Source organism: Canis aureus, chromosome 17, assembly GCF_053574225.1.
Source record: "Canis aureus isolate CA01 chromosome 17, VMU_Caureus_v.1.0, whole genome shotgun sequence".
In the NCBI taxonomy this organism is placed as follows: Eukaryota; Metazoa; Chordata; class Mammalia; order Carnivora; family Canidae; genus Canis; species Canis aureus.
The window spans coordinates 33,765,576-33,781,392 of NC_135627.1; the positions used below are offsets into that span (position 1 = coordinate 33,765,576).

Here is a 15,817-nt window from a genome sequence, read left to right on the forward strand (position 1 = left end):
TTAAGAACTATGGCATTTGGGTCCTGTGGTTAAAAAAAAAAAAAAAACAAGATTTTCCTGAAGACTCTTCAGGAGATTTTTTTATACTTTGTGCATTCTAGGAACAGGCTGTGAATGTGTCAAAAATACTTCTAAAGGGTTTCTTTTGTCTCTCTCTGTCTCTCATGCATATATGGGCATCACACGTATAGAAAATAGTAACCCTCCCCTCATTTTAGCTTTTTCCAGTTTCTCTCAGTTCCTCGCTCACTGCGCCACCATTACAGTGCACATCCCATAATAAACAGCAAGTTATCAGCATAGATAACAATGTGATATTTACCACCATCTTGGCCTCAGAGGTCTTTCTTATCTTTTTTCTTGTGAGCTTTTAGAATCTTATTACACATGAGAACATGAGGACAAGAGAACACATGGCCTTGACCATTGAAAATATTTCTAGATAAATCTGCACCTGAATCTTTGTACTAAAGGTATCTCCTACATTCTAACTTGTGTCCCACATCAGCAGAACAAGTAAATATCCAAGTTACATTTCCCTTACCTGCCACCCAGGCAAAATGGGAGGACAAAAGCTCTAAGAGGGAGTGCAGCTTATCACTGAAAGATGAGCATGAGCAGTGTGGAAACCAGTTGCCACAGTGCTGGATCTGAAGAACCTAAGGAAGATAAACCAATTCAGATCTTCCTGCTTAAGCAGCAGCCAGCAGAGCTCTTCCAGTTACAATAGAAGCCCACATTCAGCGCTGCTCCAGAGTAGGAAGGGATGTCAACCCACTGTGTCGATGAGACTAGAAGCTCACAGGTAGGAGACCCAAGCAATATGGCCCCTTTCTTCCTGGGGTCTTATGCACAGAGGAAATGCAGCATAGCTCTTGGCTAGGAGAAAATTTTAATGTTACATGTTCTAGTATTTAAAGTCAAGCACTGTCTGTGGTTACTTCTCTTGTTTTCATTCCTTAACCAGTGGGTAGTTCTCAGCTAAACCTGAATATCAGGATCAAATGCCAAGTGAGATGCTTCATAAGCATCCAGGGTCCTGGGCCCCTCCACAGGCTTAATATATCTTAGTCTCAATAAAGTCTGAGGTTAAATTCTGTTATGGGTTGAGCTGTGTCTCTTCTCCAAAACAAAAAAGGGGGATATGTTGGTGTTGTAACTCCTGGTACCTCACAATGTGACCCTATTTAGAGATAGAGTCTTTACAGAGATAATCAAGTTAAAATGAGATTATTAAGGTGGGTCTTAATCCAATATGGTTGATGTCCTTACAAAAAGGGGAAATCTGGACCAAAGCAGACAAACATAGAGCCAAGACAGTACAAAGAAACACAGGGAGAAGACCGCCATTGGCCAGCCAAGGAGAGAGACCTAGAAGGGATCTTTCCCTCATGGCCCTCAGAGAAAGCTAATCCTGCTGATTGATTTTGGACTTCTAGCCTCCAAAATTGTGAGACAACATATTTTTGTTCTTTAAACCACCCACTTTGTGATAGTTTGTTACACAATCCTAGGAAACTAATATAAATCTTATTTAAGCTTTATCTCTAGAGTCAATGTGGTTCCAAATGGAGGAGAAATTTATGACTGTAAGTGTGGTCTACTTTCATAGAAGTTGGGTGAAATTGCACAAAGGATGCCGGGAGCCTGCTGTTTGGATCCATCATGTATCTTGAATAGGCAGATTCTGCTAAATCCAGGATTTACCTTTTACTCTCATTTTCTAGCTAAGTATTTTCAGGAAATGATTTTATTTCTCATAACATTAGTCTTCCTGCCTTAAAGAGGGTTGCAATCCCTTCCTCTAGGTATGTCTTTGGGTTTCAATTTAATACCGAGTGCAATATGCCTAGCATGTACTACGCACTCAATGCATGTCAGCTCCTCTCTCCTGTTCCACCTTCCCCATCAATCAAATTTAATAAACACTCAAATGTATCAGTGACTCAAATTCCTCATCTAAAAATGAGGATAATAATAGAACTTATTCTGGGGACTCCTGGGTGGTGTAGTTGAGCACCTGGCTCCTAGCTTCAGCTCAGGTCACGATCTTACGGTCTTGAGATGGATCCCTCCTTAGCTCTGCACTCAGCTTGGAGTCTGCTGAAGTTTCTCTCTCCCTCTCACTCTGCTCCTCCCTGCTTGTTCTCTCTCTCTCTCAAATAGATAAATAAATAAATCCTTTTTATAGAACTTATTTTAACTTTGTAGGGTGGTTGTATAGATGCATGAGTTATAACGCAGAAAACATGCAGCACCAGGCCAGGTACCCTGGAGCCCCCAGGAGCTGTTAGCTAATACTATTTCTAGCATCATCTCAGAATGACTAGCTCCCAATAGGAAGAATGGCCACCATTTAATGACACAGCCATTCATCTGAGAATAAAAATGTCAACAGGCAAAATCTAATAAATTGAACAGATTAATGACTATTTCTCTAGATGGATATACCCTTTACCTATTCGTTCAGCTAAACTTTATTTTCTTGTGTCAGGGACTGAAGCCAACACATGATGCCTATTGAAGATAAAGAAGAAGTCCAATATCCTACCCTAGCAGCACTCCCAAGTCCTTTTAATACAATTTCATCTTATACATAAAGAGAAGGGAAAAGTCCCTGGTGTAATGGATGTAGGGATCTGTGACCCTGTTGTCTACGGAAGTAGGCTATGCTTATAAAAATTTCTCCTTCATTTGGAACCAAGTTGCCTCCAAAGATAAAGATTAAATGGAATTTAAGACATCCTGGGAGTCCAAGCACCAGTACCCAAAGCAAGACCTTCAAAAATCAGATCTCAAGTTAGAGTTCTGGTAATTCTTTCAAAAAATAAATAAATGTAAACATAGGCTGTCAAGTGTGAAAAACTTCCAGGTAAACTAATTTTCTTCTTTCTTCTAGATGCAGTTCTATTCAATGGTGTGGTTTGGAAATGTCCACGTAATTGCACTTATTTCCATAATAAAATTGAAATGAGAAAGATAAAAAATAATCTTGAATGAAGAAGAAATGTGTGTGTGGGGGGAAGCTTCAACAATTTAAATCTCAGGTATAACGATTTTTGCCAAGTTACATGGCTTCAAAGAAATACTCTAGAAAAAAATGAAGAAAAGCCTACTTGCTTTTGTTTCAAATAATCTAAATACTAACCAGAATGACTGGGTAATTAATTCAATTCTCCTTTTTTTTTTTTTTGGCTTATATTTAGCTGATATTTAGGCAGGCATCAATACAGTAGGAAATCTTTTCCTCAGCAAAGCAAAGAATGCTGCCCACAATCATGAATGAGCATCATTGCCAAGGGATGAAAAGCCCTCGTGGGCAGTGTTATTTAGGTAGTTCTATCACCATGGGGACGCCAGAGGGGAGAACAGTGGGCATCTTGTGAGATCCTCACCTGAGGGAATGAACTTTGCCAGCGCCTCTGCAAAGGAAAACATTTAGCATTCTACTCGTACCGGTCAGTCGTGGACACAACAGTGTTTTATTCTTTTTTTCAAGTCTAAAGGCAGCCTCTGTGTTTGAGATCTTCCATACATCATTCAGTCACTTCAGTGTAGACTCTGCTTCCTCATGGAAACTTCTCCTCAGGTTACAAAGTACACGAAAACAAGAGGGAGGGCGCCAGGGGGGAAATTGCACTCTATAGTTGGTTCACTTGGAGAATTTCAACAACAGTGACATTGATCAGATTTACTCCTATGGGAAAATCACAGGAGATGGAATTATTGCTCAGTGGTAGAGGCTGACTTCCACTTCTCTATTTTGGGAATAAGTACGCTTTAAGAAATCCTTGCAGTGAATGATTAACCATGCAGATGGCCAAACAAGACAGGAGATTTGCAGACCTGGGTAGTGGAACTTCCCATCTTCTGGCTCAGGTTAAGGGGGCAGCAGGCCCCTCCAAGTCGCACAATGCATAATTTCCCCCACCGAGCTCCCGAGTTCCCGAGCTACTTCTGTTGACTGAGGTTTCTACTAGTAGTGTAAAGAGAAATACTGCTTTACTGTTTGTTGGAATTTGTCTCTGATTCTTAAAAGAGCAATTTCATTCCAGCTAAGAGAGCATTTTCCAGCATGCTTAACCAAACTGGGGGCAAGTTGGCCATAAAACTCCAGAGAGATCACATTTTATATAATTTTACTGTATGAACTTACTTATGAAATATTTTAACAAAATTCTGTTCTGCCAAAGAACATAAGTTGAAAAACAATGTGAGAATGACTAAGCTGAGCCTAGAACAGCTGCAATTAGACACAATGATGCCAATTTCAAAACCGTATTTAAGATAAAATTAAATCAGTCCAGAGGATCCCCTTATTGACTTCATGTGTAGCCATGATATGTGCTCTTGGTGTGTGATCTTGGTAGATATTTAACCTTTTGGGGTACCTGTTTTTTCTTCTGTAAATTTGAACAATTAAAGCATTCCCATCTCATTGAATGAGATGATGCCTGCAAAGTACTTAGGACAGTGCCTGCTATATAGAAGGTGCTAAATAAATCCTTGCTAGTATTATTCTTTTAAAATATGGGAATCGGGTCTATTGAGAATGTTATTGACTCCCTAATAGAAATGTGAAATGTAATTACTCTTAAGAGAACATACAAATCTAGCCAGGGATGCTGTGTGCACGTAGGATTCAGTGAATCTGAACATGTCTGGGGGATAACAGAGGTGAGCCCTTTAAGATTGAATGAAAGACCAAGCAGGAATCCTATGAAAAGAATTATTCTATGCAACAGAGAATGACTCAACAGCACAAGGATTATGAGAGCCACACCATGCCTGCCACTCAGATATTGGGCCAAGTGCCTAAAGAATCCTTGACCCAAAAACATGACAGGTCAAAAAAAAAAAAAAAAAAAAAAAAAGGTCAAAAAGTCAAAACAAAGCAAAATAATTGGGGAATGACTTCCAAAATTTGCTTGAAATGTTAGGAGTGCAAAGTGGCAGCCCCAGTTTAGAATGCTGATAATGATGAAAGGCATTGCTATGAGCTCTCGAAGATCAAGCCAGACTTACAGAGAAATCTACGTCCTGGACATTCATAGTTTCAGGACAGACACCACAGCCAGCTGTAGTGTGAGCATGATCAGTGGGCCCTGGTGAGGGATCATTCGAAGGGCATCAGCAATGTAACAGATGTGGTTGGTGGCGGTAGCATCAAAGGATCTCTCTACAGGGACCCAGAGCTGGGGAGAAGGAAATAATGGGAGAGTGCCACTGCTGGGGTTCATTGCAGCAATCAGTACAGAGAACGCCAAATAACCAGGGTGGCTTCACCAGTACTCAGTCAGCTGTCCCTCTTTTTTGCCACATAAATCTCTCCATGTGTTAACGTTCATACAAGTGAGCATAAAACAGCCCATTTTGGGGCGCCTGGGTGGCTCAGTTGTTAAGCATCTGCCTTGGGCTCAGGTTATGATCCCAGGGTTCCCAGATGGAGTCCTGCATGGGGCTCCCTGCTCAGCAGAGAGTCTGCTTTTCCCTCTCCCTCTGCTCCTCCCCTCACTCATGATCTGTCTCTCACTCTCTCTCAAATAAATGAATAAAATTTTCAAAAAAATAATATAAAGCAGGGATGCCTGGTGGCTCAGTGGTTGAGCTCAGGGCATGATCCTGGGATGTGGGATCGAGTCCCACATTTGGCTCCTTGCCGGGAGCCTGCTTCTTCCTCTGCCTGTGTCTCTGCCTCTCTCTCTGTGTCTCTCATGAATAAATAAATAAAATCTCAAAAATATAAAGCAATTTTACTGTATACTACTTTTAAAAACAATATTAAAAATTTTCAGTAAAATGTTATCGCTGTACTTCTAAGTCACCATTTCATAAGTTTCTAAGCAATGTCTAACTTTTTCAGAAAATAATTAACATAGTAAAGTGCACAACTGTTAATTGTATCAGCCAACATGTTTTTACAAACATAACAGATGTATAACTTTTGGCATACAGTTCTAAATCTGTTTCTTTTGAGAAACTTACACCTTTTATGTCATTTTTTCCATCATGAATGTTATTATAGTGCATCTCAGTGATACCAGGATATCTTGTTTTCTTACAATTTCATATTTATTTGTCCTATGTACTCGATAATTTAAGAGTAATGGCAATGACTAGTTAACCTATCTTATCTGAATGAAAACTTAAGGTAGTATTTCACTTTTTCTTGTTTCATCCATAGTAAGACCCCACATTTTCATTTTATTTTTAATATATTAAGTATATCCACATTATATTAATTCATAGAAGTTTAGAAGATTGCATTAAAACTTTATAAGCTCGATGTTAAACATAGATCTGAGGTTGTAAAGCCAACTGTAGGGATCCCTGGGTGGCGCAGCGGTTTAGTGCCTGTCTTTGGCCCAGGGCGCGATCCTGGAGACCCGGGATCGAATCCCACATCGGGCTCCCGATGCATGGAGCCTGCTCCTCCCTCTGCCTGTGTCTCTGCCTCTCTCTCTCTCTCTCTCTCTGTGACTATCATAAATAAATAAAAAATTTTAAAAAAAAAGCCAACTGTAACTAAGTATAATGAAACATGGTAAAAAGCCTTTCTTATATAAATATATGGCAAAAAAGAAACTTTTCAAACATATTTCATCCTTTTCCTATATACCTAGGACTCTTCCATATATATTGATAGAACATGAAGTTTTTCAGTCAAGACAGTTATAAAAATATACAAAAGTTTTATAGCCAATAACTTGCAGCATGGTAATATCTAAAGCATGACCAAAAAAATCTAACTCAATGGCCAAGAAAATCATAAATAAAAGTTGGAGCTTATTTTAGTCAGACTCAAATGAATTTGTAGTCAGAAAAAAGAGATAACCAACTAGCTTAAAAAGAAATAAATAGAATATAATAAATTTTATTCAAAGACAATGAGAACCACATAGGTGCCCATTCAAATAAACACAACTCTTACACAGTTTTTTTTTTTTTTTTTTTTTCACATTTTAGCCTTGAAGAAAACTAGGGACAGGACCAAACCTGTTCTTTAACCAGTCTAGCAAGTAAAAAATATGATCGATACTGTAAAGAGAAATTCTAACCCCAGCAATTCTTGGGTAACAGGCAAGACATCTCTTTGATCAGTGGTTTAACACTTCCCAGCATCCAATTTAGACTTTCTGAGATACAGTGTTAACCTGACCAGTTAACCTATTGGCTTATTCACCCCTTCTTTCCAGATTCAGAATGGGCTGAAAAACTGGAGAGCATTTCCAAATGTGCAGCTCTCCTTAGTCCACTGGGAGCATAATATAATTTGGTCCCTCCTCTGGCTTCTTTCTTTTAATTAATTATCAAAATAATAAATTGCACGTATAAAATGGAGTAGTCCTATACTCAAATGAGCTTGGTTCCATCTGATTCTGTAAGAGGTGCCCACGTCACTCCCTAGAATCCTGGCAGGTGTTGTTAGATGAGGTGCCCCTTGCCTATTCAGACTTCTGATTTAGTAACACTGGAAGAAGTTCCTTTATTTCAGAACTTTATAAATAGAACAAAATTAATTAGCTAGACAGAGTGAATCTCTCCTTCGGGATCAACTATATAGTACACTAAACTGTCAACCTAAGTTTAGTATTTTTAAAACAAAATGCAAATCACATATAGGGTTATTATTGTTTTAACCCTTACCCCCTTTACAAAGGAATTGGTGCCACAGGTACTAAAGCAGGGATGGCTAAGGGAAAAAAGTCTGTGTTCTATTTTTGCCCTGACTCTCTTGTTTTCAGCCATCCTGGTTTTTATGACACGTGTTAATCATCTTCTGGTGACTATATTGTTTAATTTACCATACTAATCCTTTATCAGGACTTTCCTCCTAATGGCAGAGCAGTATCAGGCTCTTTGCAAATAATCAAGGTTCAAACTTCAGGTTCTCCGTTCACTAGCTGTGTGAGACTTAAAACAAAACAAAACAAAACAACAAAACAAAACCTCTTTGTGGCTCAATTTCCTTGTCTGTGAAACAGTGATACTATCTGCCATATAGATTTATTGCAGAAATTATGTATAAGAGATTATAACAGAACCCAGTAGAACATGGGCACCACATAAATTTTAGCTGTTTGTATACCAAATCATGGTCAACATAAAGCATACTTAAAACTAGAGTTCTGGATAACATGGGCCCAGGGAGGAAAAAATGTAAAAGAAAAAGAAAAAGAAAAGAAAAGGAGAAAAAAAAAAAAAAAAGGAAAGGAAAGGAAAGGAAAAATAAAAGATATGGACTAGAACTCTGGTTCTAATTTAACACCTGTGGGATTTTTCTGTTGGTTGAAAGATGTTTCTGAACTCTCTTACTTTGACACATAGGAGTGACAGCAAGAGAGGATCTTGTTAAGCTTTGTGTCTTTAGTGCTGAGTATATAACAGACCTTCACTAGGTGTTTCTTGAATGAAAGTTGCCAACAGTATGGGTGGGATACTGGCCACAGAGACAATGATCCTATTCTTAGCCCCAGCTCTACTTTCTTTCTATGATCAGGAGAACGTTAAACTGGAGGGGTAGGAGCCTGCCCATAGAGGTGTAATTCCAACAAGTTGACCAAATGAAAATGTCACAAGATGCAATCAACACAGGATCCAGCTTGAGAGGCTGTTGACATTCTGTGTAATTACTGCAAGTGCACCCTGGGTAGTCCACATTATTATAAACTGCATTTCCAACACTGTATGGCATTAAATTAAAAAAAAAAAAGGCAATGAAGTTATAGCCATTAGCAAAGCTGAATTGGAACTCCTAGAAAATGTCAAGGAGATCTTAATTGTACTTTATATAATGGTCTCCTAGGCTAATAAGATATGATCTAAAACCATTAGGTATGAGAAGGTAAACATTTTAAGAGCACTTTTTTTGCCAAAAGGCTCTTCATCTCTATTTGACAACTCTGGCTCGGCCTTGAGGTAAAGCATTGCAGCATTCTGAAATAACAGATATTGTTTGTGACCGAGGCAATGAGGCTCTGTGGTGGGGGAGAGCACTCGAAGGTGACGTGCATAGAGCGAGAGAGTCTGTAAATCTGCTTCTGAAATCACACATCACTGTCCCCCACCTACCACCCTGGCAGAGGGGGTGGGCAGGTATGCTCTATCTAAAGGTCATTCCTCTGTCACGTAGCATGCAGTTCCAAAATGCTGGGAAACACCTATTATGCTGACAAACTTCAGAACACATAAATCTATTTAGCCTTACAAGTGACTGAGACTCATTCTCTCAAGGTCACAATCTCGCCAACAGAAAGCCATATATTCATGTCTTGTTTTATCAATGAGCTTCTGAGCAAAGACAGTAGATCCATGAATCCCTGGCACAGCTGGAGATTTTATAGAGTCCTTGCTCTCAATTATTGATGAAAGTCACCAGCAATCTAATATATGGGTCAATGTTACTCGGCTCCATGAGCTCTGGAGCTTTGCCTTCTGTTTCGGGTTCAAGGAGTACACCATTTACCTTAGTTCTTATTTTAAATTGATGATTGATTGATTTGATTTGATGAAGAAATATTATCTACTCCTCAATAAGACGTATGTCTAAGTGAGAGGCAGTCTCTTCCACCTTCTTCACCATGCAGTCAACGAAGGGGACTCTTGACTATTCCCAGAGAGGTGAATATGTGAAAATAAACATGTTTTAATTTTACAAGTGTGTTCAATTAAAATTCATTAAAAGAAAATATCATCACCAAGGCAGAACTTTACTTAAATAGATACTTCAGTTAAAAAGAGTGACTGGCCACAATTTGCAATATGGTTCTGTTTGTAAACACAGTTTAGAAATCATTGTTCAGACATGTGGGCTATGGTTCCAGTTTGTCTCAATCTTGTGTGTACTCTGGCAAGCAACCTAATGCTTCTTTATACCTTTGTTTCTCTGTTTGTACAGGGGAGAACATTACCACTAAATGAAATTTGTACAGTGCTTTGGGACACCTGCACAAATTGTGCTGTTTCAAACTGATATTAAGATGGTATTTGTTTAATCTACTGCAAAATCAGATTAATACTTTCTTTAATGCTAGTTGGTAGTGTTTACTAAAGTGTGTTTGTTTTATTAAACATTAGCTCTTCAGGATTAGATGTTACATGAAACGGCCTACTTTTGTTAAATTTATGAAACCCTAAGGTAAACAAAGTTAAACAAAGGCCTTTGCTACAGGACTTCTCAGTGCCTTTAATATGCTGATGAATATTTTGAATCTCCTAGGTGGGTATGTGGTATTTCCCAAACGTATTTAACAATAGCATTTTTTTGAACTTTTCTTTTAAGGTCAGAAGAAAGCTTTTGTGAAATTCTTGGCCAAAGGATAAGCACTTATTAATAAGTATAGTCCGAAAATCTTCAAGAGCAAGCACAGTGTTGAAAAGCAGTTCTGGGGCACCTGTGTGGCTCAGTCTATTAAGCATCTGATTCTTGCTTTCTGCTCAGAACATGATCTCAGGTTCTGGGATGGAGTCCTGTGTCCAGCCCCTCTTTGGGCTCCACACTCAACAGGTAATCTGCTCATGGATTCTCTCTCTCCCTCTTCTCTTGCCCCTCTCAAATAAAGGAATAAATAAATAAATAAAAGCAGCTTTGTTCTTTTATCTATTATTATTATTCTGCTTTTTTTTTTTTAACATTATAACTGAAGCTCTCTAATTGACCCGCACTAAACTTATCACTGTAAAATATAGTCTGGACCACATTGAACCACTGGTTTTGTAGGTCAGAAAATGATGGCATACCAGCATTTTCATACATTTCTACCTAACATCCATGTCCCTGGCAATCTGAAGCCTTGGAACCAGCAGGCTAAGTTCTAGTATGCCTGCAGGCTTCCATTCCCACCAATTGAATTATATGTTGACCAGGATCAGTTGCATTTATTCCCAAATATTTTATGATCACTGTATTTGTTCTTGTAATTGCATAATTTAACCAGATATTATGTAAACCCAAAGAGTATAAATATGAGTATGAAAAGAAAATTGTCGATTCTATGAAAATTAAGTTGAATGCTTCAAGATTCATTCTGGTGAGATTTAAGAATTGCAGTTAAATGGGGTCAGAGGGAACTATTCTAAAAGTTTGGTGCCGCGGCGGGCAGGGGAGTGGAATCTTACAATTGTGGATGTCTACACTGCCTGTTAACTGACTCTCGATGTTCAATGTCCACTAAAGATACTGAAATTGGAAATTCAGAATTCCTATCAGAGGACCTATACTCAAAGAAATTATTTTGATCCTATGTCAAAAGATTGATGAATATAGAGGGATTATATTCAAATATTTTAACAACCAGTATGGTCTTGGCCCTGACCAATCAGAACAAATGCCTGTCCTACCAGAAAGGACACTCAAATGATTGCACAGCCATGCCAGTGCATGTTGTCATGTTACAAATGTTTCAGGTTAAAATACAACATTTTGCAGGTGTCTGGCTGGTTCAGAAAAGCATGTGACCTTTGATTTCAGGGTCATGAGTTCAAGCCCCACATTGGGCATAGAGATTACTTGAAAATAAATAAATAAATAAACTTAAAAAGATACAACATTTTGATATATCTTTTTTTTTTTTAAAGAATTTATTTATTTATTCAGAGAGAGAGAGAGAGAGAGAGGCAGAGACACAGGCAGAGGGAGAAGCAGGCTCCATGCAGGGAGCCCGACATGGGACTTGATCCCAGGTCTCCAGGATCACACCCCTGACTGCAGGCGGTGCTAAACCTCTGTGCCACCAGGGCTGCCCCGATACATTACATCATTTTTAAAACAAACTTCTTGTTTTAGACAAATGTTTTGATTATCTGGCCAAATGCTACCTCTGATCACCTCAAAAGAAGACTTTTCTTGAATCACCGCTACTAACAACAAGAAGGGGATGGAGCCTAATACGGTTACAAGGTACTTTCCACAGGTATTATCCCTTTAATAATCAGGAACTGAAGAAAAGAAGGTTGGCTCCTTCCTGTAAGCAAATGTCCTGGAAGAAACCCCTTTGAAGCTACCACACAAGCAGGTGGGGGTTATAGAAATTAGAATTTAATTATATAAGTAGTTTTCTTGTTAATGAATCATTTGGTGAAAGGAAAAGACACAAGAGAAAGGGAGGGAAAAAAAATAGCTGAAACCTAGATTCCAGGTTGGGAAAGAATAATCAAATATCTGCTGCTAGGAGATGGCTCCTGACCAAGCTGAGCACTCAGTTGGGGAGAATTGAGAATCGAGGGATGCCTGTGCTGAGTTTGGGACTACCCCGATGTCTTTTCCATTCTAATCATTGTTGACCCACGGGAGGGTATGTGGAAGGTTGTCTAGCTGTGTCTCAGAACCACCATCCTGCAATTTAACCAGTGCAGTCAGAGGCTCAAAATCAGGAATAAATCTGATATAAAGAAGAAACATATCCTACTAAATTCTATCAAATGACAAAGCTATAAGAAGGTCTATCCACAACTGTCACTTTTTTTTCATTGATTTTTTAATTTGAGTGTAGTTAACACACATTATTACATTGATTTCAGGTGGACAAGAGTGGTTTGAATAGTTTAAACACAATGCTATGCTCACCACAAGTGGGAACAAGTGTGTCCCCATATTGACTCTATTCCTTGCGATGTACCTTTTATTCCTGTGACTCATTCATACTTTAATTGGAAGCCCTTGTCCCTCACTCTCCTACATTCATTTTGGGCATCTCTCTATATCTCACCCCTCTGGCAACCATCAGTTTGTTCTGATTTTACAGGTTCGATTCTGCTTTTTGTTTGTTTATTCATTTGGGGTTTTTTTAGGTTTCACATATGAATAAATCATATATATTTATCTTTCTCAATCTGACTTTTTCACTTAATGTAATACCCTGTAGGTCCATCCATGTTGTTGCAAATGGCACAATCTCATCATTTTACATGGCTCTGTAATATTTTATGGGGCATATATATATAATATATATTATATATATGTAATGTCTTCCTTATCTATTCATCTATTGATGGGCTCAGGTGGCTATATCTTGGCTATTGTAAATAATACTGTAATGAACATAGGGATGCATATATCCTTTAAAATTAGTGTTTTTGTTTTCTTTTCTTTAAAAGATTTTATTGAATTATTCATGAGAGACACAGAGAGAGGCAGAGACATAGGCAGAGGGAGAAGCAGGCTCCCTGTGGGGAGCCTGATGTGGGATTTCATCCCAGAGCCCCAGGGTCACAACCAGACCCAAAGGCAGAAGCTCAACCACTGAGCCACCCAGGTGCCCCAATGTTTTTGTTTTCTTTAGGTAAATGCCCATTGGTGAAATTGTTGGGTCATATGGCATTTTTTTTTAAACTTTCTGAGCAATCATCACACTATTTTCCACAGTGGCTCTACCGATTACATTCCCACCAGCAGTGTCCAAGGGTTCCTTTTTCTCCACATCCTCACCAATACACAACTGTCAGTTTTTAATTAGCTGGAAATAATACAGAGGGGAGTAATTCCAGTGTTATTTGAGGCATTAATGTAATTGTAATTTTTAAAAATTTCACTCCTTTGAAATTAGTCGTCTCTTCTTTTGAAATATCAGTTATTGTTAATCTATACCTGGGGAAAGTCTGTGAGTTACAAGCTACTATTGCCACCTGGCAGTGGCTACCGACTTTGTAGTCTAGCACCTAGCTGTATACCAGAATCACCTGGGAACTTTAGAAAAATACTGCTGCTAGAAAAATATCTGGCTTAGAAAAATACCTGATCTGATCCTGCTGAAGCACTGGATTTTAAAAACTTCCCACCTCAGGTGTTGCCCATGGACCAGCTATGTTCATGTTACCTGGGGACCTGTTAGAAATGCTGGAAATCAAGTCCCATCCTGGAACTCTAGGAATCAGAATCTGCATTTTAATAAGTCTTCACATGGATCATAGGCATATTAAAGTTGGAAAATCTAGAAAACTGTTTCTCAAAGTACTGCCAGAGAATTTATGTTAAAATTACCAAAGGCATTTTTAAAAAAATAAAATGCAGTTGTTGTTTTTGCACCAACTCAGCTCCTGAATGAGAATCTCTGGCGGACTGAGGGGGCAGAGGTGGGTTGGTGGGAGGCGAGGTGGGGCATGAGCCTGAGGAATCAACCATTTAGCAATCACACGGTGAATCTTAAAAGCATCTAAATTGAGAATCAGCTGGCAGGGGAAATAGGGAGAGATTGGTAGAAAGGTACAAACCTTCAGCAGAAGATGGATACGGTCTGAGGATCTAATATATAACATAGAGACTCTAGTTGATAACTATTGTATAATTGAAATTGGCCAAGAGAGTAGAAATTAAATGTTGTCAACAAAGAAAGGGGTAAATGTATGACGTGACTGATATGTTAATTAACCCCATGGGAGAAATTCTTCCATAATGTATACATATATCAAATCATCCTATTGTACATTTTAAATATCTTATAATTTATTTGTCAATTATACCTCAGTAAATGGGAAAAAATAAGTTGAGAACCACTTTTGTAGAGAATGTGTCTTAAGACTCTTTCTGAAATTGCTAAAGTCCTGGATCTGAAAGGCTATGGGATGAGTTGGAAACAGGGAGGAGATGGCTGCTGTGAGTATTAGCAGGCACAGGTATGCAGTCATGAAGCAGCACACTCTGTTCCCTAAGTCAAAATCATACCAACTTTAAAGAAGATGCTCAGACTATCAATTCTGACGCAATTTGTGTCCACTTTTTTTAGAAACAAGTCTGATTTCTTGGTATAATCTGAGATTCTCACCTTTCCTCAAGTGCCAATTAACTATAGTTTGGGGCCAGTTCCAGTGTTTTTGTTTTTCATCAAAATGTAAAATAGCCATTCTCAGAAATACAGTGTATTGATAACCAAGCACCTCTTTTAGAAATGATTGACACAAACTTGTCTAAAGGCTTTTTTCTACTCATACCCTAATTAAGCAAGTTTGGGCCATGCTTCCAAATACAGAGGGGGTACCCTTCCATGATGGTTCTCTTAACCTCAAAGGTGGCATAAATCCAATCACAACCCTGGCAAAGAGCAATTCTATGCACGACAAGTCTTAGCATGGTGTTGCCTTCTCATATGGGTGATAATATTGTTCCCCACATCCAGAACAGTAACAAAATTCCACTGTAGGCTTTATTCATTCTGCTAACATCAGTACACGGTCATTATCATGAGTCTAGGCAGGACTTTTTGTTTTCATTTTAGTATTAGTTTGCCAGCACTGCCAAACAAACTACTACAAATCTGTAGTACTTTGTAGCCTACTACAAATCAGTAGGCTTAAAACAACAGAAATTTTTGGTCTCACAATTCTGGAAGGCTAGCAATCCATGATTAAGGTGTCAGCTCTGCCACAGTTTCTCTGAAGGTTCTAGGTGAAGACCGCCTCCCCCCCCCCCCGCCTTTTTTTGTCTCTTCCTGGCTTCTGGTTGTTGTCGGTAATCCTTGGCATTGCTTGTCTGGAGGTACATCGCTCCAGTCTGTCCTCACTGTCACAGGGCATTTTCCCTGCATACCTCCACACTGTCTGCCCTCTATGCGGGTCTGTCTCTGTATCCCTCCTCTTCTTAAAAGGACATCAGTCACATTGGATTAAGAGCCCACCATAGTTCAGTATGACCTTATCTTAATTACATCTGTAACAATCCTATTTCCAAAGAAAGTCACATATTGAGGTTCTGAGAAGGACATTAATTTGGGGTGCTGTTCAACCTGGTACAGTTTTGATGTCATTTACTATTGATTTTCTCTTTTATTTTCCTCCTATCCTCTTCCATCTCTATTGATAGCAACTTCTAGTTATCTTTAACATA

At 38.8% G+C, this 15,817-nt stretch overlaps 1 long non-coding RNA gene across 2 annotated transcripts in view; it reads left to right on the forward strand.

Moving 5' to 3' along the window:
- Positions 1-3,356: 3,356 nt before the first annotated feature.
- The window catches only part of LOC144287906 (uncharacterized), a 39,934-nt gene continuing 27,473 nt past the window's right edge, over positions 3,357-15,817 (forward strand). The window contains exons 1-2 of one of the 2 annotated variants that reach the window (XR_013355731.1): positions 3,357-3,458; positions 11,786-11,899. This is a non-coding gene — a long non-coding RNA (uncharacterized LOC144287906). The remainder of the gene's footprint in view (positions 3,459-11,785; positions 11,900-15,817) is intronic. The other variant, XR_013355732.1, reaches the window with a different exon arrangement.